Source organism: Peromyscus leucopus, chromosome 15 (genome assembly GCF_004664715.2).
Source record: "Peromyscus leucopus breed LL Stock chromosome 15, UCI_PerLeu_2.1, whole genome shotgun sequence".
Lineage (NCBI taxonomy): Eukaryota > Metazoa > Chordata > Mammalia > Rodentia > Cricetidae > Peromyscus > Peromyscus leucopus.
The window spans coordinates 45,381,312-45,408,184 of record NC_051076.1 but is presented as its reverse complement, the minus strand read 5'-3'; the positions used below and the strand labels follow the sequence as shown (position 1 = coordinate 45,408,184).

The following is a 26,873-nucleotide window of genomic DNA, read 5'->3' as shown; positions in this document are numbered from 1 at the left end:
GTGTAAAAAGCTGTCGGTGATGAGCTACACAACCTAACTCTAAACAGAGACCTTGTTTACTTCCATTATTTTTTGATGAAAGGAAAACACATAAGGGCCTTTTTTATTAAGCAGTATTTTAATGATCAGTGTCTGAGAAATAGACTGACTGTGGAATCACTGCCTCTGAGAGGTGTTGGTATACATCACTGTTATCATTTCCCCGCATCACACCAAGGTCTGTCCTATAATGTGACAGGTTAAGTATGCAGTCTGTTGATGTCTGCTAGGTTATCTCACATTTAAGAAATCCAAGATGCCAAACAGAGCTAGTCACAGGCTTTAGCTATGGTCTCTCTACCTCACCAACCACCAATTGTCTACTTGGGTTTCTATTTCTGCTTCAGAACTTGGGCAAACACAAATATACCCAATTAAAAATTCACCATCCACTAAAAAAGTAATATCTCCCTTAAAGTGATTCTCAGAGAGGAAAAACCCTAAAGGCCTATGTATATTTAAATATATATATATATATATTTTTTAATGTACCATACATTATTCCTTAGATTGCAAAAGAAGATACTGATCTACATTATGTCATAAATGAATTTTTTTAGTATGTTGTTTCTTTGAGTTATTTAAGTGAATCATCAATAAAGACAGCTGATAAACATTTTAAGTAAAATTATAAACACATCAATCTATAAAATAAAACCATTAAAAGCAATCTTTATGAGGCAAATAAATAAATTAACAAGTGTCATGTAATACTGAAACTGTCAGTACCTTGAAGAGGAACCCTGAAAGTATAAGACATTGTCCAAATCTCATTGGTTGTGTGTTTTTATAAGTGAAGTTTTCTTGGAACTTAGCCATGCCCTTTTCATGTATGTTTGCTGCAGTGACTGAGTAAGTGATAAGTGGTTGCAGCAGAGACTGAGTAGTCTTCAAAAACATAAATATTAGTTATCTGTAAATGTACAGAATACTATTGCTGACTTCTCCTATAGAATCTACAATGTCAGGGCCCCACTCTTCCAAAAAGACAATACCTTGATCAGTAAAATAAAATTATTTTCTGTGTGTGCATATGTCTGTGCAAGCACGCAGGGTGTGTGTGTGTGTGTGTGTGTGTGTGTGTGTGTATGTGTGTGTGTGTGTGTGTGTGAAAGAGAGGGGGAGAGGGAGAGGGGAGAGGGAGAGGGGAGAGGGAGAGGGGGAGAGGGAGAGAGAGAGGAGAGAGAGAGGGAGAGAGAGAGGAGAGAGAGAGAGAGAGAGAGCATGTGGAGGTCAGAGGTCAAACTTGGATGTCATTCCTCAGGAGGTATCTACCTTATTTTGAGACAGGACTAACTGACCTAGAACTGACTAAGGATGCTAGACCAGCTGGTCAGCAAGCCCCAAAGTTCAGGTGTCTCTAATTCCCAGCAGGGGAATTACAAGCACAGACCACCTCACCTGGCTTTTCTACATAGGTTCTTGGGATCAACAACTCCTCATGCTTGTGTGGCAAGCATGTTACTAAGGTATTTCTGCAGGTCCTAAAAAATACTCTTTGTTTGCTAAAGCCAATTGGAATTGAAGGACTGTAGAATACAAGCATAATGTTGTAAAAATATTTCGATGAATTTACAATTAGTAATTATAATCAATAGCCCAGGTATTCTGGTACCTAGTTAACACTCATTACTTTCAGTTTCCAAAACAAACACCTGGGTAACTTATGGGACACATCTGTCTTTACAGATATGGAAGCTGAAGTCAACTTGATTGAAGGAGAGTGTTATGTACTGGATGTTTACGTCCTAAAACTCAGGTATTGAAGCCCTCACTCCCAATGTGATGTTTGGATACAGAGCCTTTTAAGAGGCTAATTAGGTTTAGATGAGGTCACAGGGTGGAGACCTCATACTAAAGTTAATGCTGTGATGAGCAGAGATTAGATGGTTTGTTCTCTTTCACTTCTCTGTCCCTCACCCCCCCCTCTCTTCACTGAGCAGGGAAACGGCAGGAACATGGCTGTCTGTGAATCAGAAAGAGCCTCCTACAACGTTGACATCTTAACCTCACACTTCAGTCCCCAGAGCTGTGAGAAATACATGTTTTCTGTTTAAATCTCCAAGCTATAATATTTCCTTATGGCAGCCATAACATACCACAAGCCCCTAGATCCATTCAGAGCCATAGCCTGGATTCCAGGTGTCTCTTACTCGTGTTTTAAAGCTCATCAGAGCATCTTGTGTAAGCAATACTAAGTAGTAATCGGGACCACAAATATCTCCAATGTGCTCCGAAGCCCTGCATTAAGAAAATGCTAACATAAAAGAGTACTTCTAAAGACATCTCACTGAAAACGAAGGAGTAAAGGCATTTCAGTTTCACACTCTCCTTTGACACCAACCTAAAAATGAGAGACAAGATGAAACCCAGCAAATAGAAGATTCAGCTCCACGCCATGATCAATGAAGAAGGGTATCACCTGCAATGAAGTTTGATTTATATCGAGGGAGAACATTGAGAATAGATAAAAAAAAAAAAAGCTGTTGTCAAGTAGTCCATGATTTATGTATCTGCTAATTTGTTTTTCTTCAAGCTGAATCTTCTAAGGGGAATCATTTCCCTGTGATCCAATCAACTGAGCACAGCAGTCCACTGAGCTTATTTAAACTCACATGCATGCCATTGAAACACCACAGAAAACAAGGGCCTTCCCTTACCAGCTCGTCCTAACCCCCTCCCACATCCGATGCTTCCTAACCTTCCTATCTTTACAGCCACACCCTGCCCCTTTGTCTCTTACTTTATAAAGAACAGGAACTAGTATAGATAAACAATTGTTTTCATGTTCCTTTATAAAATGTATATTGCTTTATTAAGACATCCACACTTCCAAATGTCCAGTACTTTTGCCAAAAGGACTATTGGGTGCTTCTTATATACTATAAATTTTTAATTGAGTTTTTATTAGTATGTTTGTATGTATGTAGGGTGAGTCAGGGTGTGATATGTGCACATAGAAGCCAGAGAAGAACTTGGGTATCCTGCTTATACTCTTGAATCAAGTTCTCTCATTGAACCTGGTGACTACCAAGTCCCAGCTAGCATCCTGTCTCTACTCCCCACAACATTAGAGTTTCAGGAGCATATAATCACATTGGGCATTTTATATAAGTCCTGGGGATTTGAACTTAGGTCCTCATATTTGCATATCAGCCACTCTTTCTCACTACCTCATTATCTCCAGCCCCTAGAAGTACATTATAAAATTATTACCCATACACTAAAAAGGCATCTATGTTTCATGACTTTGACAAGTATGTATACTTTTGTTAATTATCACCCAGAACGACACATAGAATACAATCTGATGCCAATGTTCTGATCTCTACTACACCATAGACTAACAGTTGTTTTGTTCTAAAACTTCACATACTGGAGCCCTTAAGGGTGCTTTTGTTTCTCACTTGTTTAGTTCAGTGTCTTTATAAGGTTCATCTACATGCTTATGCTGCATGCCTAACTAGATTATTTTTATCATATAGACAATACACAACTTGTTTATCCTCTCTCTCCTAGGTGACTGTCTAGACTATGTCCGGATTTGTGCTGCTATGAATATTCTTGTGGGTCTTCTTGTGAAATTATGCATTCATTTTGCGTGGGAGTACATAGCCAGTATTGAAATGACTGGGTCTTGAGGAAGAAGTTGATCCATTTTGTTGAAAACTGGGAAACAGATTTCCGAAGTCATCCGACTATAACTCCCATGTTTAAACATTCTATGTGTAACTTCCTCAGCTGTGAATCCTTATTCCTTCTCCTCTCACTTCCCAGAATCCACTTGCAATGCTGATGCACTGACTCCCACAAGCCTTTGAGGGCATTGATCTCATCTTCTGTGAGGTTGTCCTATCTCCAACTTCTGCACCATCAGCCAGTGTTTTTTTCTCCAATCATTTCTTGTTGTGTGTTTGTCATTTTTCCCAGGGACTTTTCCACTCAGCTGTTTCTACACTGTGCACCCTGATCATGTCATAGTGACTTGTTGATGTTGACATATTAACATAGACTCTTTTGTTCTCCAGGCCTCAGTCACCGACAGTGCCAAGCATACCACTAGTACAAAGAGCTTTTCAAGTGATGAACAGTTCCTTTCACATATATCTAATCTCTTCCCTAAGATTATAAACTCCTTGACGATAGAATCATGTTTATTTAATTTGTGCAAAAAAGAGACTTCCCTGCATTAAAATAGCTGAAAAATCTGATGTGTTCTAAGAAATACTTTATTAAAGATGCACAAATATTGTAATTAAATCAAATTCACTTTAAATATTATGCAAAATAAGCAAGAGATTTAAATTTTATCACATGGTTTTATAATCTGTTTCCCATCTGATTGAAAAACTACTACTTTTTGTTAAAATATAATGCTAAAATGGCAGCATAAAAAACAGTAGTTCTCAAGTCCTTATTTCAAATCAAAGCTGATTTCATATACTATTTTCACAACATACATGTATGCAAATGTAGTCACAGAGATGCTTAAATATTAATCAAGAGCACTTAAGCTTGGTCGTTCCAACCGATTCTCAATTGATAAGAAATTAAATTTTTTAAAAAGACTGTTGTATTATGACTCAGTCATTTCCTGTGTTATAACCGTATTAACATCCTTAATTTTTGAATCACCAGGCATTGTTTTAAATGAAAACATTAAATTAATATAGAATTGGGGAAAGTGTCTAGCCTTTAAGATAACATATTTCTTTCACAATGATATTATAGGGCCATCTGAACTCAAACTTACTTTCAGGGTGGCTTTCTGAAATGTTGCTCTGTTATCTAGACTATTCCTTCACTTTTGGGGCCCAAGGGAACACCCCAGGATTCTGCCACACAGAGCTATTTACTAGATGTGTCCCAATATTTTGTCTGCCATTTCCAACACTTGCTGTTCTGAGAAATGTTAAAACATAAAATATGCTCCATTGTCAGTGGAAATTTATGAGTAACTATGGACATGACATTGAATTCCCATATTTTATTTAACTAGTCTAGAGATGAGTTTTCAAGTAGGAAATGTGTATCGAGAACAACCCAAATTGTAAACAAACAAGTTGTCTTAGCAAGAGAAAAAAATGCAAAATATAGGTAACTAAATCTGAGACTTTTATAGTAAAAATCACATCTTAAAACTATTGAAAGATCAGCTTAGAAAGATGGCTTGGGATGGGTTATATGTTGAGTTTGATGTTTTTTGAAGTCTATTGTCATCATTGAAGATTGGAATCTGAAAGTTTTTTATAAATGGCCCAATAGTTCATTCTGTGTGTGTGTGTGTGTGTGTGTGTGTGTGTGTGTGTGTGTGTGACTTCAATCTCTGTTGCCACTACTTAGTTCTGTTTTCAAAGATAAGAGAATAGTCAATGCAAACCAATGAGCAAAGTTGTGTTTCAGTATTATTAATTTGACTCTGACTCAAGCAAACATACGATCACTTCTATTTAGCTGTTTAGTAATGATTTGCGATATATATATGTATATATGTGTATATATATATATATATATATATATGTGTGTGTGTGTGTGTGTGTGTATGTGTGTGCAGGTACACATGTGTGTATGTGTGTGTGTGTGTGTGTGTGTGTGTGTGTGTGTGTGTGTGTGAGAGAGAGAGAGAGAGAGAGAGAGAGAGAGAGAGACTAAGGACTGAATAGAGAGCCTAGTGCAGGCTAGCCAGATGCTTTAACTACATTCACAGCTGCCTCCACCCTTTTTTTCAGTTTTCATTTTTTCCCCTGAGCTGTTGAGTTTATTGAATAATTTGTATGATTTCAATGCCCAGCTTTGAGAAAGGAGCTCACATTTCGGGTTCTGACTTTTTCCTTCTGAGCCTAAGTCACCAGATTACCCTTAAGCTTTGATTCTCCTGCCACAACCTCCCACATAGCTAAGATTATTGGCAGATGCCATAATGCCTAGTGCATAATATGAAATGTAACAGAAGATTTCCCATTTCAGCTCCAACATGAAGAAAGCCTGAAAGTCATTATGTCATCCCTACAACAAAACAATAGCTGTTGAACAAATAGAAAGTCAATACTTTAACTTTAGTCAATTAAAGAAATGAGTTCATAGGGAAACCATGACCCCAGAAACCTGAAGAGAAATTAAACACAGTAAATAATAGCCAGCATCAGCTCACCTATGAAGCTTATGACAGCTTATGTTGGAGAGGTTGTGGAGCAAGGGGAACACTCCTCCGCTGTTGGTGGGAATGCAAACTGGTACAGCCACTTTGGAAATCAATATGGCACTTTCTCAGAAAATTGGGAATCAATCTCCTTCAAGACCCAGCTATATCACTCTTGGGCATATACCCAAGGAATGCTCAATCTTACCACAAGGACACATGCTCAACTATGTTCATAGCAGCATTATTTGTAATAGCCAGAACCTGGAAACAACCTAGATGCCCTTCAACTGAAGAATGGATAAAGAAAATGTGGTACGCCGGGCGGTGGTGGCGCACGCCTTTAATCCCAGCACTCGGGAGGCAGAGGTAGGCGGATCTCTGTGAGTTCGAGGCCAGCCTGGGCTACCAAGTGAGTTTCAGGAAAGGCGCAAAGCTACACAGAGAAACCCTGTCTCGAAAAACCAAAAAAAAAAAAAAAAAAAAAAAAAAAAGAAAATGTGGTACATATACACAATGGAATACTACTCAGCAGAGAAAAACAATGACATCAAGAGGTTTGCAGGCAAATGGATGGAACTAGAAAATATCATCCTGAGTGAGGTAGCTCAGGCTCAGAAAGACAAACATGGTATGTACTCACTCATAAGTGGATACTAGATGTAAAGCAAATGATAACCAGACTATAACTCACAGCTCCAGGGAGGCTAGCTAGTATAGAGGACCTTAAGAAAGACACAGGGATCACCCAATGACAGAGAAATGGATGAGATCTACATGAGCAAACTGGGGGTGAGGAGGGGTAATGGAGGGCAAGGGTCGGGGGAAAGAGAACTTAGGAGAGCAGGAGGTCCTAGCTGGATCAGGAACAGAGTGGGAGAACAAGGAAAGAGATACCATGATAAATGAAGACCCCATGGGAATAGGAAGAAGTAGAGTGCTAGAGAGGTCCCCAGGAATCCACAAAGATGACTCCACTATAGACTACTGGCAATGGTCAAGAGGGTGACTGAGCTGACCTACTCTGGTGATCAGATGGCCGAACACCCTAACTGTCATGATAGAACCCTCATCCAGTGACTGATGGAAGCTGATGCAGAGATCCATGGCCAAGCTCCAGGTGGAACTCTAGGAGTCCAATCAACAAGAGAGAGGAGGGATCATATGAGCGAGAGATATCAAGACCATGATTGGAAAAAGTACAGAGACAACTAGCCAAACTAGTGGAAACACATGAACTGTGAACCAATAGCTGAGGAGCCCCCATGGAACTGGATCAAGCCCTCTGGATAGGTGAGACAGTTGTTTAGCTTGAACTGTTTAGGGGGCCCCCAGGCAGTGAGACCGGGACCTGTCCTTAGTGAATGAGCCAGCTTTTTGGAACCTAGTGCCTATGCTGAGACACTTTGCTCAGCCTTGGTGCAGGGAGGAGGGGCTTGGACCTGCCTCAACTTAATGTACCAGGCTCTGCTGACTCCCCAGGGGAGACCTTGCCTTGGAGGAGGTGGGAATGGGAGGTGGGTTTCAAGGGGAAGGCTGGGGGTGGGAGGAGGGAGGACAGGGGAATCCATGGTTGATATGTAAAATGAATAGAAAATCTCTTAATAAAAAGAAAAGAAAAAAAAGAAATTAAACACAGAAAATAATAGCCAACATCAGCTCACCTATGAAGCACAAGTTGCTGGTGACACAGACTCAGAGGAACATTTCATGGGTTGTTTCAAAGAAGAGCTAGACAGCAGTTCTCAACCTGTGGGTCACAACCTCTTTGGGAGTCACATATCAGATATCTGCATACCAGATATTTACATTATGATTCATAACAGTAGCAAAACTACAGTTATGGAGTAGCAACGAAATAATTTATAGTTGGGGGTCACCACAACATAAGGAACTGTATTAAAGGGTCGCAGCATTAGGAAGGTTGAGAACCACTGAGCTAGAGGCAGAGCGTGGATTAGCTTTAAGAGTAAAAGACAGCTGGGGGCCAGCCTTCTGCAGCTTGACTTTAACTGGCTCTCACAGCAAAAACCTTTAAGAGATTCTCTCCAGCTGAAGGGCAAGCATGGGATAGAATTCTTATTTCAGCCTGCAGAAAGAAGAAAGTCACCATGTTCAATAGACCCAGATCACTCTAGCATGTTAAATAGACCCAGAGCACTCCCATGAACAGCCTGGCTGTTGTAGACAAATTACTTCACTGTCTTGTCTACTTACTGACTTTATTTTCCTGCTCCACCTAAATGTTTCAGGAAAGCCCAGTGTTTACTCTGGTAAAACAGTCTCTTTCCGTGAACAGACCTGGCTCAGAAGGACAGAATATTCTGGGCATGCGTGCAAGTCCCTGCTCTCTTCTCCTCTCCCCCGGAACATGGAATTTTTTTTTCCCCCTGTAATTTTCAAGGTGAGAACCTGCAGACCGGGAGATAGACACACACAAATGGAGACCCTCCCAATGATGGGCTCCTGGAGTTGCAACTCAGATTTGTCCCCACTGAGCCTCTAGCAAGTCCTCGATTATAGCCATGTTTCCTACCATGGTTCGAGTTCACATAGAGATTTCTGCTTCTACTAAGCTACGATCTCAATGCCAGTCTGCCCAGTCTGGGCTGCATATCAAATTCAACCTATTCCCTTTACTACTGATAGATCTAAGAGGGATTGTTAAGAGCCTGGTTTTGCTTATTGTTGACATACAGAGCCAAATTCGAAGCTCCCTATACATTGCATCAAAAACCAGTGCTAAGAACATGGCCAGACACTAGTTAAAGCTAGCAAGCCAGCTTTGATGGAGACTTGCCACAGAGGAGGAGACTCCGGTATACACTAAGTATAATTTGAACTAAGACAAAGATGACTAAAGATTTTAAAGTGAGGACAAAGAGAGTGAAGGGAGGCCATGGAGAGTGAAAGGGAGGAGAAAGAGCAGGAACCAAATACAAAGGGGGAAATGATAATTACAGAAAGCAGATTAGTGGACAGTTTCAGGAAATGACTGGCAATATAATATGGGACAGTGGACATTTTCACTGTTTGACAGTGTTTGCTTTCTTGAGCCAAACCCAGCATGGAATTATTTTGGGGCCATGTGGCAGGTGGCAGACAGGCTAACATTGGATGAAAATGAATGACTCAAGTATTGAGAAAAGGCGTTGGTGTCATAGGAATGTTTGTATTTCATAACAGCATTGGGCCACAGTCTAAACTAATAAAAGTACAATAACAATTGTTGTGTTTGTTTTCTTGGAGAAAAATTCTTACTATGTAGCAATGGTTGACCTCAGATACACGGTGTAGAGCAGATGACCTCAAACTGACAGAGATATGCCTACTTTCTACTTCCCAAGTGCTGGGATTGAAGATGTACAAATTCCTTAATGTTAACAACTGCTTAAGTTGCACAAAAGTTTAACAAAACTGAATAACAAGATGATATATCCCTACCATACAGGAACAAGTAAATAACCATCTGACACCAAATTTAATACTTTTTGAAATATTGTCTTTTTCTTTTCTTTTTGAGATTATTTAATTACATTGTCTTCCTCTTCCCTTGTCTCCCCACTAACCCTTCCATATACCCCTCCTTGCTCTCTTTCAAATTTCCGGATCTCTTTTCATTAATTATTGTTACATTTGTATACATATATATTCCTAAATATGACCTGCTCAGTCTATACAATTGAACACTTTTAAGTAAACTACTCCTTTGTGTCTATACTTCAGACACCCTTTGAAAAACACCCCATACCTTTCTGTTGGTTCTGTCTTTTAGAGCTTAATGAAACTTTGTCAAGTTCATTTGTCAAGAACCAATCTATGTATTTGAGAAATTTATGTTCATGGGCATCTAGAGTTTTTTAACATCCATTCCACCAAACATTAGGGTAGCCCAGCTTCATTTAAACTCCCTTCTTCAGAAAACTGTCACTTACTGAAAAAAAGAAATCAATTTCTTGAAACAGTATTTCAGAAATTCTCAGCCCTTCCCTAGCTCTGTTAGTGTGAGTTATATACAACTCTTGCACATTGTGTGCACCTTAAGTCTTAACTCCTGGTAAAATGTCCATTTTCAAAGCAACCAGAAGTATAACACAAAAACAATGTCAGTCGAAATAGGAAGTCTGCTGATCATTCCCTTAGTCAACCCAGGTTCATAACTGTTCCTTGGAAAGTTATAGGTCAGAATCATTTGGAAATTCAGAAAATTTTACACTTGCAAAACGCAATTATGTGGGCTGGCACATGGCTCAGTCAGAAGGTGGTTAGTTGCCTGCAAACAGGAAGACCCAAGTTCAGTCTCCAGAAGCCACATGAAAAAGGTAGATGCAGCGACACGTTTGGAATTCCTGCATTGGAGAGGAAGAGGAAGAGGCAGGTGAAATCTGAGACTGCTGGCCAGCCAGAGGACCCTACTCTCAGACCAACTATAGACCCTGTTTCAAAAAAATCATGTGTGTGGCACCTGTGGAATGATACCTGAGGTCGTCCATTGACCTACACACACACACACACACACACACACACACACAGAGAGAGAGAGAGAGAGAGAGAGAGAGAGAGAGAGAGAGAGAGAGAGTTACCTGCACACACATGCCCCTGCACACATACACACAAAAGGAAGTAACACATTATATACACTCTTATGTAATGCCCACCACAGGATCTGGAATCACTCCACCTATGAAATACATCAACATTTTTACAACAAAATACATGAATACTCACATTAAATAAGACTATTAAAAGACTAGATTAAAAGCATATGTACATGCAGTTCAGCTTCACATCGGTTTAAGTTAAATTTTGCGTAAGCATTCACCTTTAGTTCTCAGAATTTACACGTAAAGGACAGGGAGCCCATGTTGCTAGGTGCCTTTCTCATTTCTAAACTGAGGTCTTTCAGCATGGATCAAAACCCATGTCAAACTGATGCACAAAAGTAGAAGGGGACTGAATGTTATCCCTAATAATTTATAACAAGACTAGCTATTCATCTCTTTCAAATTCATTTTGACTGGTATCTAATACCTGGTAACATTATTTCCTTTGTGGCTGTGTAGTCTACAGATGCGCACACTGACGAGTTGGTTTTCAGGCGGGCTTTCTTCAAATCCCCTGTAATTGTCCGCATGCTCACGCATGACAACCTCTAGCTCCTGTGCTGCTCCAAGCAGTCCGTCAAATTCCTCTGTGGCATGCTCCCTCCTGGGCTGATATTTTGACAAGTATCTGATATGCTATACATCTTGAAATCCATTGCTGATTGAGCAAAGGAGTTAGAGTGACCGTAGATCTTATGGACCCTCTTCTCTTCCTCTCATGTCACTTCTGGAGGTTTTCTGTGACAGGCAGCTGAAGAAGCATTGTGCTAGGAGACAGCTCTCCTCTCAACCCCTTAAATGCTGCTTTTAAATTAGTTCAAGTGTAATTTTGCTTTCATTTTTTTTTCTGCCAAAAGACTTCCTTTCCAATCAAGCTTTATCTATGCGTTTATCACTGTCAGAAAAGATGAATGGCAAAACTATCACACGGAAGAAGATTAGAACTCAATGTTTTAATACTTGCACAATCGTGTTCTATTCTTCTTTGTGGATGCTTTAACAAAGACAGGGAGAACCAGCAGTGTAACTCTGCCTTAGTTCAAGTGCTCGGTTTCCTCCTTCACAGATGACCTTGAAGAAGTTACATTCCTGTGTTATCACATAGAACTTCATCTAGCTCATCGGGAAAATAATTTTTTTTAAATCATTCCTTCATGGACTAATTACATTTTTTTTTTTACAATTTCATACAAATATGCAGTGTAATGGGATTACACTTACACACACACACACACACACACACACACACACACACACACACACACACTACCCTCTCACCCCCCACTCTCACCCTCAGAACTCTTTTCTTCCAAACTTTTTTTTTCATCCACTGAACTTGTGGGTGCATAAGTAGTGACTATTTACGACAGCAAGAACAGCTCACCAGTGTTAGTAACACTGAAAAAGCAAATGCCCCTCCTTCCCATAGCAACCACTAACTGCCAACAGTTGCTGATGATAGGGTAGGAGCTCCTGGGTGCCTCCCTGATCCATATCGTTCTGCTTCACCACAACCCACAAACAGTGTAGCACTACTCGTCCAAGAAACAGTGCATATTTGCTTCACGGCATACAACTAGGGCATGGTGGTTCCTAGGTTTTCAAAACCCAGCTGCTAAGAGCACTGACATGCTTGTGCTCAAACTCATCCAGAAGGGTATGAAGCCAAAGCCAAAACTGCCTGAGCTATGGCTCTCAATGGCTGCCTTTGGACCTGTCACCCATGATCCTATAAGGAGCCCCCAATAAATTCGTTGCTTCACCAAACTAGACTTGGGTGGAATCGATTCCTTTGCTTCCTGCTGCTGCCCTATCTGGAATGAAGAGACGTGGGTTTGTCTCTCCCTAGGATAAGTCACATAACAGGTGACTGACAGAGAAGAGAGGCCAGGACCACAGAGGAAGAGAAGTCAAGGCACTAAGTGACTGCATAAGCCAATGAGTATACTCCAGCCACAGCTGTCAGCAAAATATCAACAATTTCTTACCAGTGGGTCCTATCTTCCATGAAATATATATTTGATTTGTAGCATGTATTAAGTGTGAATACATATTCATTTAATCTTTATTTGTTTATAACTCTAGTCATCTCAGATTTTGGTGACTGGGCTTTTGCTCCATGCCCTTCTACTAGATGAGTTTAGAACACAAGAGAGAGAGAGAGAGAGAGAGAGAGAGAGAGAAGAGAAAAAAAAAAAAAAAAAAAAAAGAGAGAGAGAGAGAGAGAGAGAGAGAGAGAGAGGGCTAAAAATGTAGATATATAGGGACTAGATTCTATTCCTAAGGGAATGCAAGCATTCAAGCACTATTTGGACTTGTATTTGTTCCTTGGATGGGTGGTGTTCTGTTGTTTGTGAGCTTTAGTAAGACACAACATAAAGACAGGCAGCACTTGAGGTCAAACGATGCTGCTCTCCAGGAAGATATTAGACTGGTCCCATTATCTCCTTCGAGAGCACATCCTCAACCACCTGCTTTCCCCAGTTATGTCCCACTTATCTGAGGTTTCACCACAAGCTGGGGAAAATCTTTGGATACAAACTGTAAGAAATGCAATACAAATTATCCTTGAGAGATTATTCCTATACAGAAGTCTTAATTATTTCTTTTTTTAGCTTATAATGTAATTATATCACTTCCCCTTTCCCTTTCCTCCCTCCAAACCCTCATATACCACTCCTTGCTCTTTTTCAAATTCATAGCCTCTTTTTTCATTAATTGTTGTCTATATATTCCTAAATAAATAAGTATAACATGCCCAGTATGTATAATGTTATGTGTATGCATGTATGTTTTCAGAGATGATAATTTGGAATTAGATAATCTAATTATCTAATTGGTGCACTCTTACCTAGGCAGGACAATTTCTCCCACACTCAGCATTCCTTAATTTTCTGTAGTATTTTGGGGAGGGAGGGGCGTTGAGGCTTCCTGGGTTTCCCACATTAGCATGTCTATTATTGTTGTCCTTGTTCAGCTTTTGTTTAGGTAGTCATATTGGTAGGATTTTATGGGTGTAGCTTCTAAGATTCCTAGGAAACACTGTCTAACAGCAAACTTCCTGACTCTCCAGCTTCTTACTGTCTGTCCGCCCCCTCTTCCACAATGATTCCTGAGTCTTAGATGTGGGGGCTGTATTGCAGATGCAACCACTGGGTTCCACAACTCTGCATCTTGATTGTTTGTATTTTAACAATCAAGACAGTGGAACTTTCCACATTGCTCTCTACTTACGCATCTCAACCTGTATCTAAATCCATGCTCAGAGATAAATCAGTGGCTGAGTTCTGCTCACTCAGCTCAGCCTGTTATTGCTAAGACTGCCAATAAGGTAGCTATTGCAATAGCAATTTGGGCAATGAAAGCATTGGTCTATAAGAAATTGGATTGAGAACAATTTATTTTACACAATAGCCAGCCATCAAGAGATATAATTCAATCTCTATCAAACCATGACAAAAGTGAAAAATGCTTGCATTCCCTTAGGAATAGAAATCCAGTCCAGATATATCTACATTTTTAGCTTTCTCTCTCTCTCTCTCTCTCTCTCTCTCTCTCTCTCTCTCTCTCTCTCTCTCTCTCGTGTGTGTGTGTGTGTGTGTGTGTGTGTGTGTGTGTGTGTGTACATATGCACCAGGGCAGTTCCTAGTGCATGTGCATATAAAGGTCAAAGCTTGACTTTGGAGTTTATCCCTCACTAAACTCAGATCTCATGGCTTAAGGTGCTCAGATTGGCCACTGAGCCCCAAAGATCCACTCATTTCTGCCTTTATTCCTAAGGCTGGGATTACACATATGCACCACCATGTCTGGTTTTATATAGATGTTAGGAATCCAAACTCACACCCTCATGCTTGCAGAGCAAGTGCATTGCCCATTGAACCGTATCCCCAGATTCCATGTTTGTTTGGGTATTCTGTTTTTGTTTTTGACCATTTTTAACAATTGAAATATCACCTGAAGAGCTCGTCTTACCTAAGTTAGAATGGCTAAGATCATGAAAACAACTAACAAGAAACACGGGTGAGGATGTGTGGAAAGGGGAACCCTCATCCGCTGTTGGTGGGACCGCAAACTGGTGCAGCCACTGTATAATTCAGTATGAAGAGTCCTCAAAAAGCTAAAAATAGATCTACTACATAACCCAGCTATACCACTCCTTGACATATCCCCAAAGGACTTATCTCTACAGGCAGTTGAGTAGCCATGTTCATTGACACTCTATTCACAATAGATAGGAAATGGAAACAACCTAAATGTCCTTCAGTTGATGAGTGGATGATGAAAATCGAGTGCATATATACAATGAATACTATTCAGCTGTAAAGAAAAATGAAATCATGAAATTTGGAGGTAAACAGATGAAACTAGAATATATACTGAGCAAGGTAACCCAGACCTAGAGCAACAAACACTTCATGTTCTATCTCTTATTTGTGGATCCTAGCCCTGAACCTTTAAATGTGAGAATATAACTTGGAGTAACTGCAGTCGCCAGGAAAACAAGGGACTATGAGGCAGAGGGCATGGACTGGAGGGGAACAGTGGGACACAGGTGCTGTGATGGGGGAATGGGGAAAACGGGGAGGAGAGGGCAGCACAGGGGGAAAATAAGACAGCAGGGACAAACAATCCTAAGGATGCTTGAAAAATCCATAGGGAAACATATAATTTTATGTCTACCTGCAGTTACATAAGTATATGTGCACACACACACACACACACACACACACACACACACACACATAGACAGCTTAAATGAAGGTATGTTACTTGGGATGACAACAACCCCCGACCCCCCAAAGCCATAGGCTATCTAACAAAAAAATGTCAGTGCCAGGTATGGAAATCCTCCTTTCTGGTTGTTAGTACAAAGCAATGTACATTACTTCCATTGCCCTTATTGCCTACCAGAAATTGAAGGTAGGATCCTGTGGTTGAAGATATTACACACTTCAGACAGAAAAAGTGGAATTGAGCTGGAACTGGGCTGGAATCCTCTTCCCTGAGGACCAATTCTCATAGCACTGGAAGGAGCTTTGCAAGCTGCCAAAGAAGAAAAGCAATCAGTAATCCTGCCCAGCTGCAAAGCCTACACACCACAATAATGACCAGAATAGCAAGATATCCCAGAAGATGCAATAATGACATGATATACTAGGCATAATCAACAGGCATCTAATTGGACTTCAAGCTCACTCAATAGGAGGAAAAGTGGAGTTGACAGAGTAAACCAAGGCCACTACTCATGGCTAGTGGTGTGAAAGGCACAGAAGGAGAACCTATTGCTGCCACTTTCCTAAATCAGTATCATTTCTAATGTAGCTATCTTTATACCTTCACCCCTCATTAAAGAAGATTCTTTTAGCAGTAGCCAGAGATCATTACAGAAAGACACAGCTGGTAAAAAAAAAAAAAAAAAAAAAAAAACTAATCGTAAGATGCCCAACTCCAACTGATATATCTACAAAATGCAACCCCTACATCAAAGGCTCAAAAACATCACAGAAGAAGGATCCTAAAGGTTCTAAGAGGCAGAGGATCAGGACGTCTGCTCTGAGGTGGTATCTTCTGTATTTGACAGGGAAGCAGTACCCATGAAATCTCAACAGCATTATTGCTTAAACAAGATCTGAAAACGACAAGACAAATTCACATGCCAACATGGATGGAGGAAATCTCACTAGGCTCCACCATCACATTAAGAGCGACAGGCAGCGATTAGTGATTGCTAGGAGAGGGAGAATCAGTCTTCTCCAGGTACAAGCCCCAATAGGTGACATGATCCCAAGAAGTCAGCCCCAAACACACACATATGTATGAAAAACCCAATGAATTCAACAGGGTTATGCTTATAAATTTATATGTATATGTATATAACAAAAATAATTTTAAAAATAAGGCCATGAGTTTGAGATGGAATGGGAGCACATGGGAGGAATTGGAAGGAAAAGAGAGAGGTAGTAAATGATATAAATACAATTTATATATAAAACATATAATACATTTATATATTTACACATATATTTTTATATATAAAATCCTCAAATAAAATTGTTTTTAAAATACATTTAAAAAGAATATATAAATATCCATCTATAAGCTTAAGATTATAGTAATTAATCTTAAGCTATATGCTATATAAAAACTCTATCTTGTTCTCATCCTCACACATTCAAGTCAAAACTCTGGACTCAAACAGTAATACTCACCATACACATCCAGTCTCCAGGTCAGTAGACCAGTGTGGCTTGATGATGGTGAATGAGAAGTCCATTTCCATGTCAACAAGTCAGACACCTTGAAGGTTTTATTGACCTTTACCCCTCACTCGTCCCATGGATCCAATCATTAAATCCTAACAATGCTTCCAAGTAGCTCTAGGACCCACTGGTTTGGGGTGAGTACGCTCATCCTTCACCCAAGCCACAGCCCCCTCCATTCTTAGACCACTCCAACAGGGTCCCCACATCTCTACAGTCCACTCTCGAATTTCTCCATTAACCATTGTGTATACAACAGAAATTCATAACACGCTGTGTACAAAGGACACGCGCAGGAATATCCTTAAGGCGTTGTTTCCTGCAGTGCCCAGATTTATGCCCTGACACGCACAACCTTGAAAAGGGCGAGCCACATAGTCAGGAATGTAGAATGAGCTAAATACAGGCAGTACGACGGGAGCAAGTCTCACAAACAAGGTCGAGTGAAACAAACCAGACGCAGAGAGGCACACACTTACAATCCCGTGTGTAGGAAGTTCAAAATTCAGGAAAATGAATTTGTGGTTCTAGAAGTTAATACAGTGGTGCTCTTGGTCTAAGGAGTGGTTATATTTTTGCTCTGAAATTTTAATCAAGTCTGTGAGTTGATTATGATATGACTGCAAGTCTATGACTTTTACTTTTTCCCCACCCATTATACATTATCCAAAAAAAAAAAAAAATCTACTTAAAGAAGCTGACACTAACTTGCTCATGCCATGCTCCTACTTAACACTAGCCTTGGAACTAAAGGCCAGCCTCATTAACAGGGCCTTCGAAGCCCTTTACAACACAGCTCCAGCTCCATAAAAATCACGTTCCCTTTCTGCATGTTGTAGCACCTTTCAACTGCATTCACATTTCTTCCCACCTCAGGGCCACATAACAGGGCATCCCCTCTTCCTGGAAGCCTTTTTCCTTCCATTCTCTATTATTCAAATGTCAGCTTAATTAATCTTCCCAGGGAGACTGCTCTGACCCTTAGACAGGCCTGGACTTCCTGCCATGACTTCTCTTCCCTTCCTCATATCTTTACAACACTTCTGACATGCTTCCCAACTCTCAAAAACACAACCATCATCTTTGTCTCCCTCAGTTACTCAAGGGCCCACCAGCCTCATCAGGAGGAAGACACCATCTCCTTCCTGAAACCCTAAAAGAGACAGGCAGACTGATGCCCAACCAGCCTTGATGTCTAGGCTTCCAAATGAGGAGATGGGGTCTCTACAGTGCCCACCTCATATCTCATCTTGCTGTCAGAATCATATCCAAAAGTATGACACTCAAACTTTGCCTCCAGCAGCTGACTCACCCTGGCTGATCTAGGTTCTGGCCAGATTTAAGCCATATCATACTTACTTCACGTCGTCCACTTACACAAACCACCACACTGTACTGCAACCTCAGCATCCCTGGGCTTGTCTGTAGATGTAACTAACCGTCTTATTAAATAAGAAACACAGAACCAATGTAAAAGAGAAAGTGGGGAGGTCAGAGCTCAGAGCTAAAATCTTACCCTCCTCCTGCGGTGCTCCCAGCTTCCTGAAAGAGAGCTACTTCTGGTGTGTCTGTCTTTAAATAGTCTTTCTGTTCTGCCTTCTCATTGGTTGTAAACCCAAACACGTGACTGCCTCGTCACTGTTTGTATGTACAGCTCCCCAGGTCTTAAAGGCGTATGTCTCCAATGCTGGCTGTATCCCTGAACACACAGAGATCTACCTAGCTCTTCTACCAAGTGCTGGAATTAAAGGCGTGCGCCACCACTGCCACACTCTTGCTATGGCTCTAATAGCTCTGACCCCCGGGCAACTTTATTTATTAACATACAATTACAATCACATTTCAGTACAAATAGAATACCACCATACTTGTCTTTTCCATATTGTCACATCTCAGTTCATGACAGTCTATGGTCCCAAACTCAGTCTGAAGATGGACTCCTTTTGGTCCATCCAGTGTCATTTACTTGTTTAAGACTAACTTTTAGAGTTGGAACTAAGATGATAGGTTAGAAGCCAGGCATACTTTTCAGTCTCTTTTTTACTCAGTCACTCAGTCTTTTTTTCTCAGCAGCCTGAGTAACAGGAAAAGCACCCAAGTTCTTCAAACGGTGGCTTGAAGAAACCCAGAAGCTTCTTAAGAAGAAAAGGAATTCTCAGTGATGAACCCCTAGTAATTCAGTGTCACGGTACAAGTGAGGAAGAGACGGGAAAGAGGGGGCAATGTAGCACGTGACATGGGCACAGAAATAGCCACAGAGCAGAAAAGCAGGGCACTGTTGCCTGATCAGGGATCTGCCCAGCAGCTGACATTGGAGAGGTGCTCTGCATTTGTCAAAGTCACTGTGCAGTGATGTAAGAGAAAGTCATCTTGAAAGCTTGTGTCTAAGCTTGCTGTGCTGGAAAACATAAATTCCTACATTTTCCTTTCCCCTAGAACTCACAGTAATTATTGCCATTTTATCCAAGCCAGTGAGTATCTTGTCTGTGTTTAGTGTGGTCTCAGCAGAATCCCACTAAACAAACCTATTAAAAGATGTACGCCCCAAGCTTCAGGTCAGAGACACAGAAGAGAGCAGAATTCATCTTCTCATTAAGACTGGCAACCAGCTAAGTTACGGGGTTGGGAGTCGGGAGATTAAGCTAGAGAGCACACCTGCACACTGAACTGCTCCTTTTAAAACCCTAGTTAGGAGTCGTAGAAATTGTGGGGCTCCAAAAATTCCAATTAGTCCTTTATGATGAGAGTAAAAAAACACAGCAAAGGAAGCCACTGTCACAGTGAAAAGATACCATGCACAACTGGAGAAAATCTATGCCAGGTAGTCATTGAACAGCTAGTACTCAAAACAATGCAGATGGCCATCACACACGTGAAAAAAATTCAATAGTTATCCATCCAGAAAATGCAAAATAAAACTACTTAGAGATTTCCTCTAACCCCGGTCAAAATTGGCTAGCATTGAGAAAAGATGGTGGGGGCTGGCGAGAGAGCTCAGTAGGTAGAGGTGCTTGCTACCAAACTTGATGACCTCAGTTCAGCCCCCAGGACCAACGTGGTAAAAGGACAAAGCTGATTTCTACAAGTTTTCCTATGACCTCCCACATGTTCACCATGACACATGAGTGCCACATACATATGCATGCACTCCCACACTAAATAAATGTAACAAATATTTTTAAAGAAAGCACCTGGTGACAAATGTGGGGGAAAATATGGGAAAAGGGGGAACCCTTATTCATATCGTATGGGATTGCAAACTAGTGTAGCCACTGTGGAATGCAGCATGATAGTGAAAAAAAAAAAATAGAACTATAATGTGATTCAGCTCTCTCACTCCTGGATATATATATATATAATGATGGATTGTCACTCCTCAGAGACAGCTATGCATCCATGTTGACCGTAGCACTATTCATTCAGCCTTAAGGCCTGTTAACAAATAAGTGAATAAAGAAAATGTGGCATAAAATACAGTGGAATATTATTCATCCATAAAGAAAAGCAAAATGGTATTTTTTTTATTGCAGGAAAGTGGATAGAATTTCCTACATATGACCTACATTCTCCGTGGAAATTATGGGCTGAAACTGAGATGTGGTTTCTCCATTCAAAGTGGCTGGTCACAGTCCCTCCTAGTCCCTGTCGCCTCTTTAATTCCGAGTGAAGTGTCGGTTGTCATTTGTCAGTGTAAATGAGCTGTTTCTTTACTTGTATTTCTCAGATGTGGAGGAAACATAGGAGAAAAAACATCTTTGGTTTGAGAAAAAAACAGAAAAGCTATTTATTTCAAGAGGTGAAAACATTTGATTTAGTTTTGCAAAGTGTCTTTAACAAAAGAAGCACACCAAAAGCAAAGCATTCTGCATTTAATGCATTTGTTTTATTGTGTGTGCATGTGTGGGGTGCAAGCACCACAGTGCACAGCTGTGGAGGACCACTTTCAGTTCTCTTCCCCCCCCACCCCCCACCTCCCCACCCCCCGACCCCGCTCTGTAGGTCCCTGGGGGAAATACCATGTTAGAACCTTTGTTGTTGTTGTTGTTGTTTGTTTGTTTTGTTGTTTGAAACAGGGTCTCACTGTTTAGCCCTGGCTGGTTTGGAACTCCCTACGTAGACTAGGCTAGCTTGCAACTCACAGAGATCTCCCTGCCTCTGTCCTTCCCAGTGCTGGGGTTAAAGGTGTGCACCACCATGCCTGGCCAATTGTTTATTGTTTTAAGCTACCAAGCTTCAGATCACTTTGTCACTGCATGATAGGTGATGAGGACACTCAGGATGATCTGAGAGCACAATCCTATCAAAATAGTGGTTGTGCTTCAAGATAGAAGCCAGGGCTTATCAGTGCAACTATTTCCTAATACTCCTTATGGTTGCCTTAGATCCCCCAAAGATTTATTTATTTATTTATTTATTTATTTATTTATTTATTTATTTATTTATTGGAGTGAGGAGTGAATAGCTATAGGAGATAAATGCTCAGAATAGCACTGTGTCAAGCACCTTATAATACTCCAATTAACTTTTAAAACTGTATCAATAGAGCAGACTATCACATGTCTGTTAACCTAAATGGCTAGAAAATCATTCCTAATATTATGAACAATGCTGAAAGAGTAACACTCATAAAGAAGATCCATCTCTCCAAACTACCTATTTGAAGAACTACCTCCAAACAGCAGCCTAATAATCAAGTAGAAGGGATACACCCATTAAAATAAGATCTGACAAACATCTCTGATCTCAGAAACTTTGGATTCCTATCACTTGTAGTCAAGGTGGCAGGGAAACGTTTTAGAAAGAAAGCATGGGGATAAAGTAAAAACATTCACATGGAAGAACTTGACAATTAATATTAAATATTCATATGATGCTGAATTATAGAAATGAAAAAAGAAATATCTAGGACAAAAGTTCTTGATAAATCACAAGATGACAACACAATAAACTGAAAACTTTTCTATGTTGAGACCTGCTGGTAAACTACCATTTTCCAAAGAGATTCTGCCTTCAAAGCTATGTCTTTAACCATATTTCTATGGTGATTTTTTAAATAGATAACATCACATTTAAACTACCCACCAAATTGCAGTTTTAACACTTACAATGTGAGGTCTTATTAAAATATTTTAAATTATTCCATGAGTAATAGTTGGGGTTTTTTGCCAATTGACATAAATTTGAAGTAGTGAAAATCATTTGTTTTAGATGATAGTTCATATTGGGAAGGCAGGCAGCTCTTTAATGAATTTTTTCACTAGATGATGACTTCTTATGTAAACAGAATTATTAAGTTTTATATTAGACATGACTTTTTTTTAAGACAGGAACTTATTATGTGCCCTGGCTGACCTGGAATGCATTACACAGAGCAGGCAGGCCTGCCTTGGACTCACAGAGATCCACCCACCTCTGCCTCCAGAGTTCTGGGATTAAAGTTATGCACCATGCCCAGCAAGGTAGAACGTTTTTGTGATTTTGGTTATCAAACCTAAATCTTGTGAGATGTTATGGCAAAATTACTTTTAAAAAAAAATAGGAGATAGGCAAAGAGAGCTGAATAGTAGAAATCTTGCCTAGCACACTCAATGCCCTAGGGTCACTCCCCAGAAACACACACACATTCACACACACACACACACACACACACACACACACACACACACAGGAATGTCATAAGAACACAAGAAGTAGATTATAGATGTAACCAACCGTCCCACCAAATAAGAAACACAGAAACAATGCGAAAGAGAAAGCCGAGAGGTCAGAGCTCAGAGCCAAAATCTCACCCTTCCGCCTGCGGTGTCCCAGCCTCCGGAATGAGAGCCTCTATTTCCCGTCTGTTCGTCTATTTAAAGAGACAGAACAAGCCACAGCTATCTCACCTCACCAGTTCCTCAGCTGGTCCTGTTTCCTCAGACTGGAAGCTTCTGTGTCCTCATCCCAATAGCTCTCAGCTGAACTGTGTTGCTCCAAAGCCTGAAAGCTTAACCAGCCAAATGCTTCTAGTTCTGGTCCTCATGCCTTATATATCTTTTTGCTTTAGATCCAGAGGGATTTCTATCTCTGGAATGCTAGGATTAAAGGCCTGTGCCACCACCGCCACACTCTTGCTATGGCTCTAATAGCTCTGACCCCCGGGCAACTTTATTTATTAACATACAATCAAAATCACATTTCAGTATAATTAAATTACCACCACAGTAGATGGAAACATATCTTGCATAACAAAGATGGGACAGTGAGGTCATGTCTTTTTAAAAAGTTGGAACATTTGTGTCAGAACTGGTAGGAGGTAAAAATACATATTTAAACATGTTAACTGAAAAAAAAGGAAGTCTCTGCTGAATGGTGGCAAAGGCACTGGAGTTGGGAAACTATCATTTGTAATCATCACGGGAAAGATTAATTCAGGCAAGACATGCTAATAGATGCTAAATATGGGAGAAATACTTTAGAAGAGACATGATATTTGCATGGTCTTTAAAAATATTAAGAGAGACTAGGGAGATGATTCAATGGCTAAGACAACTTGCTGCTCCAGCAGAGAACCCAAGTTCAGTTCCTCACATCCATGCTGAGTGGCTCATAAATGCATGTAACTCCAGCTCCAAAAGACCCAATGCCTTCTTCTGGCTTTGCCTGGCATCCACATACATTCAGAATTCACTCACATGAACACACACTCATATACATAAATAAAAGTATTGAAAATAAGTCTTAAAATATACCTTAAGATGCTTAATCACTGCTGGAATGCAACTGAAGAGGATAATAAGCTGAGGAAGTTCTATAGCACTGTGAGATAATTATGGTTGACAATAGTTAATTATATATTTCAAAATAATTAGTAGGAAATATTTTTAAATGTCACTAGCACAAAAAAAGATTGAGAGATGGCAGACATGCCAATTATCCTGATCTGATTATAGCACAATGTATGTGTGCATTAAAATGCGACACTGAATCCCATAAATATACATAGTTATATCTATAACTAACAGTTTAAAAAGTTATGAAACAAAAAAGCATCCTCCTAAAAATTACTAAATACATAAGAGTTGTATAATAAAGGCATTGGTAATATTTTGCCCAAGTAATCAGAAGTGCCTTCAAGGAAGAGGCAGATGTCATGTTCTTATGAGTGTGATATCTCGAGAAGGATACAAATACTATGTGGCATTCTCATCAGAAGTATTGCTTGAAGGCATGGAGAGATGACTCAGTGGGTCAGGGTACTTCACACAAAGCCTGACAACCTCAGTTCAATCCCCTGGACTCATACATTGGAAAGAGAGAACTGACTCATACAAGCTGTCCTCTGACCTCCACACATTTAGGGTGGCATAGGTGCCCACATACCACACAGAGAGAAAATAAATAAATGTAGAAAATAAGTAAATAAAATAGAAAAGACTGAAGAAAAACTACCTGAGAATCTGCTCATGGGGAACTATCTGTTAAACCCCAAATACGAATTTTCTAATTAAAAGGAGGTGACCATATTCTTTAGAAATCTCAGTTTCCTACAGAGGAACGATTAGAATAAAGAAGATTAAGATCATAACAATTAATATATATCTCTAAAATGGATTCTTTACTGGTGGTTAAAATGCCTTAAAATTATGTTATTGGATCAGCTGGTGAATATAGACCGTGGATCAAAGTACTGAATCAATAATAAATGTATTGATATTGATAAACCACCATGGTTATGCAAATCTCCCCAGTCTAGGCAATAGACAGTGATGCACTAGGACAATAAGGTATATGGCACACCCTCATATAACAATGTGCTGTATATGTGTGTGCTCACAGAAGAGTGAAGGCCTGAGAGAATGGGAAAAAGAAAAAGCAAATGTTACAGTTGTTGAATGTTGACAGTATATAAACATTTGCAATGTTGAACTATATCAATACTATGTAAACCATGTTGGGGATAGGCTATATGGGTTTCCTAGTATTTTTCTTGCATGTTTTCTGTAAAAATGAACTTATTTCCATGAAAAGTTGAATAACACTAAATCGGCATTTAAAATAATATGCGGAGGCCCACAGAGACCCAAGCTTGTGGCTTGTTTTCATCTTGACTCAAGGTCTGAGCTTGCTTTTCTCCCCTACCCCCATTTGAAGCTGCATAATAGGATGTTTTGGCGAAAGCCATGGTCACCAGATATCTTGAGTACTAAGGAGGTGTTTACACTTAACTGTACTTTGTTCCTTGAACCATGATGTCCTTGAAAGGGGGAGGTCTTTTTGCTCCCTTTGCTTTTCGGTTATTTAAAGGCGATGAGCAATAAAAGTCGGGTATAATAAATAAACAAAACTCCTAAAGCTATCCTATGTCTCTGTGTTTTCCTTCATCCACGTCTGTATTTCATAGCTATTATTTCCCAGTTCTGCAATCCACGACCTCAGATCTGAACCCGTTCAACAGGTGGAGCGGGACTCCACAAAAGTCAACCAACAAAAAAAAAGAACCAAAATGTCAAAACTGTCGTATGTACTGCTCTTGCAGAGAACCATCAGTTCCCAACACCCAAGTCGAGTGACACATTGTTACCTATAACTTCAGCTCCAGGGAATCTGTCAGCCTCCCTGGGCCAACATACTTGTACTCACATATACATACCCATACAGAAACACAAACTCAAAATTAAAAATAATTTTTAAAACATTTTTAGACAACTCCTCTATGTACTACATTTAAACTAAGTAATCACTAGTATTCACATATGATTTCAGCAGCAATAGTTTCTATGTGTGCAATTTCTTGTATTCTGGGTTCAGAGTTACAATACCATATGGTGACTTTTAAAATCTTCAATACTGCACATGAACTGAAGTATCATTGATATTACATACAGTCTTTGATCCTATGATAATGGCTTTTCAACCAAAACTGTATGATCTACAGAAGCTCAAGCCAGACAAGACCCCAGCGTGGAGGAAGGACGGCGGGATGAAGTCCCACCCTTGGCTGAGAAACTCTTGGCATTTGATTACTTCTGTGGTTACTACACACACACACACACACACACACACACACACACACACACACACACACAGAGCTAATCTCTTCAGCTCTCAAGACAAAACTTCATTCTGTGTTTTAATTAGGCCTGGAATTTGGACACTGAAGTTCCTGTCGCCTCCTTTCTTTCCAGTGTTTTCTTTTCCAGTCAGGCATAGTCTCTTCACAAATCTTTCTCTAGGATGACATACTTCAGTGTCAAATGGCTTCTTTCATTCTCAGTCTATAAATCTAATGCCATCTCTCCTTTTTCCTCATTCCCTTCTCAACACAGCAAATTGTTCAGTTTTGAAAAAGTTTAAAAATTCTTTATACTATCCTCCTTTCAAATCGATCCCAGGGTTTCCATCCTCACAAATGGTAGTATGTAAATCCAGAACTTGCCTCATCTGATTATTCACTTCTAGGTACAAACCCATGTTCTCAGATGTATAATCTGCACAGCCTTGTTCACTGATGTACAATTTGAACAGCCATGTTCACTGATGTATAATCTGCACAGCCATGTTCTCAGATGTATAATCTGCACAGCCATGTTCACTGATGTATAATCTGCATAGCCATGTTCACTGATGTATAATCTGCACACCAGGTTCACTGATGTACATTTGCACACCATGTTCACTGATGTATAATTTGCACAACCATGTTCACTGATGTATAATTAGTACAACCATGTTCACTGATGTATAATCTGCACAGCCATGTTCACTGATGTATAACTTCAACAGCCATGTTCACTGATGTACAACTCATAAGAATCAATAAAAAGATACAACCTAAATGTCTCAACA

At 40.0% G+C, this 26,873-nt stretch overlaps 1 long non-coding RNA gene across 2 annotated transcripts in view; it reads right to left on the bottom strand.

Annotated features, from left to right (window-relative positions):
• LOC114703747 overlaps window positions 1-17,563 on the bottom strand; it is a 97,089-nt gene extending 79,526 nt beyond the window's left edge. For both annotated transcript variants that reach the window (XR_003736180.2, XR_005093020.1), the window contains exons 1-2: window positions 16,995-17,563; window positions 15,694-15,828 (exon numbers count right to left, since the gene is read on the bottom strand). This is a non-coding gene — a long non-coding RNA (uncharacterized LOC114703747). The remainder of the gene's footprint in view (window positions 1-15,693; window positions 15,829-16,994) is intronic.
• Window positions 17,564-26,873: the final 9,310 nt, after the last annotated feature.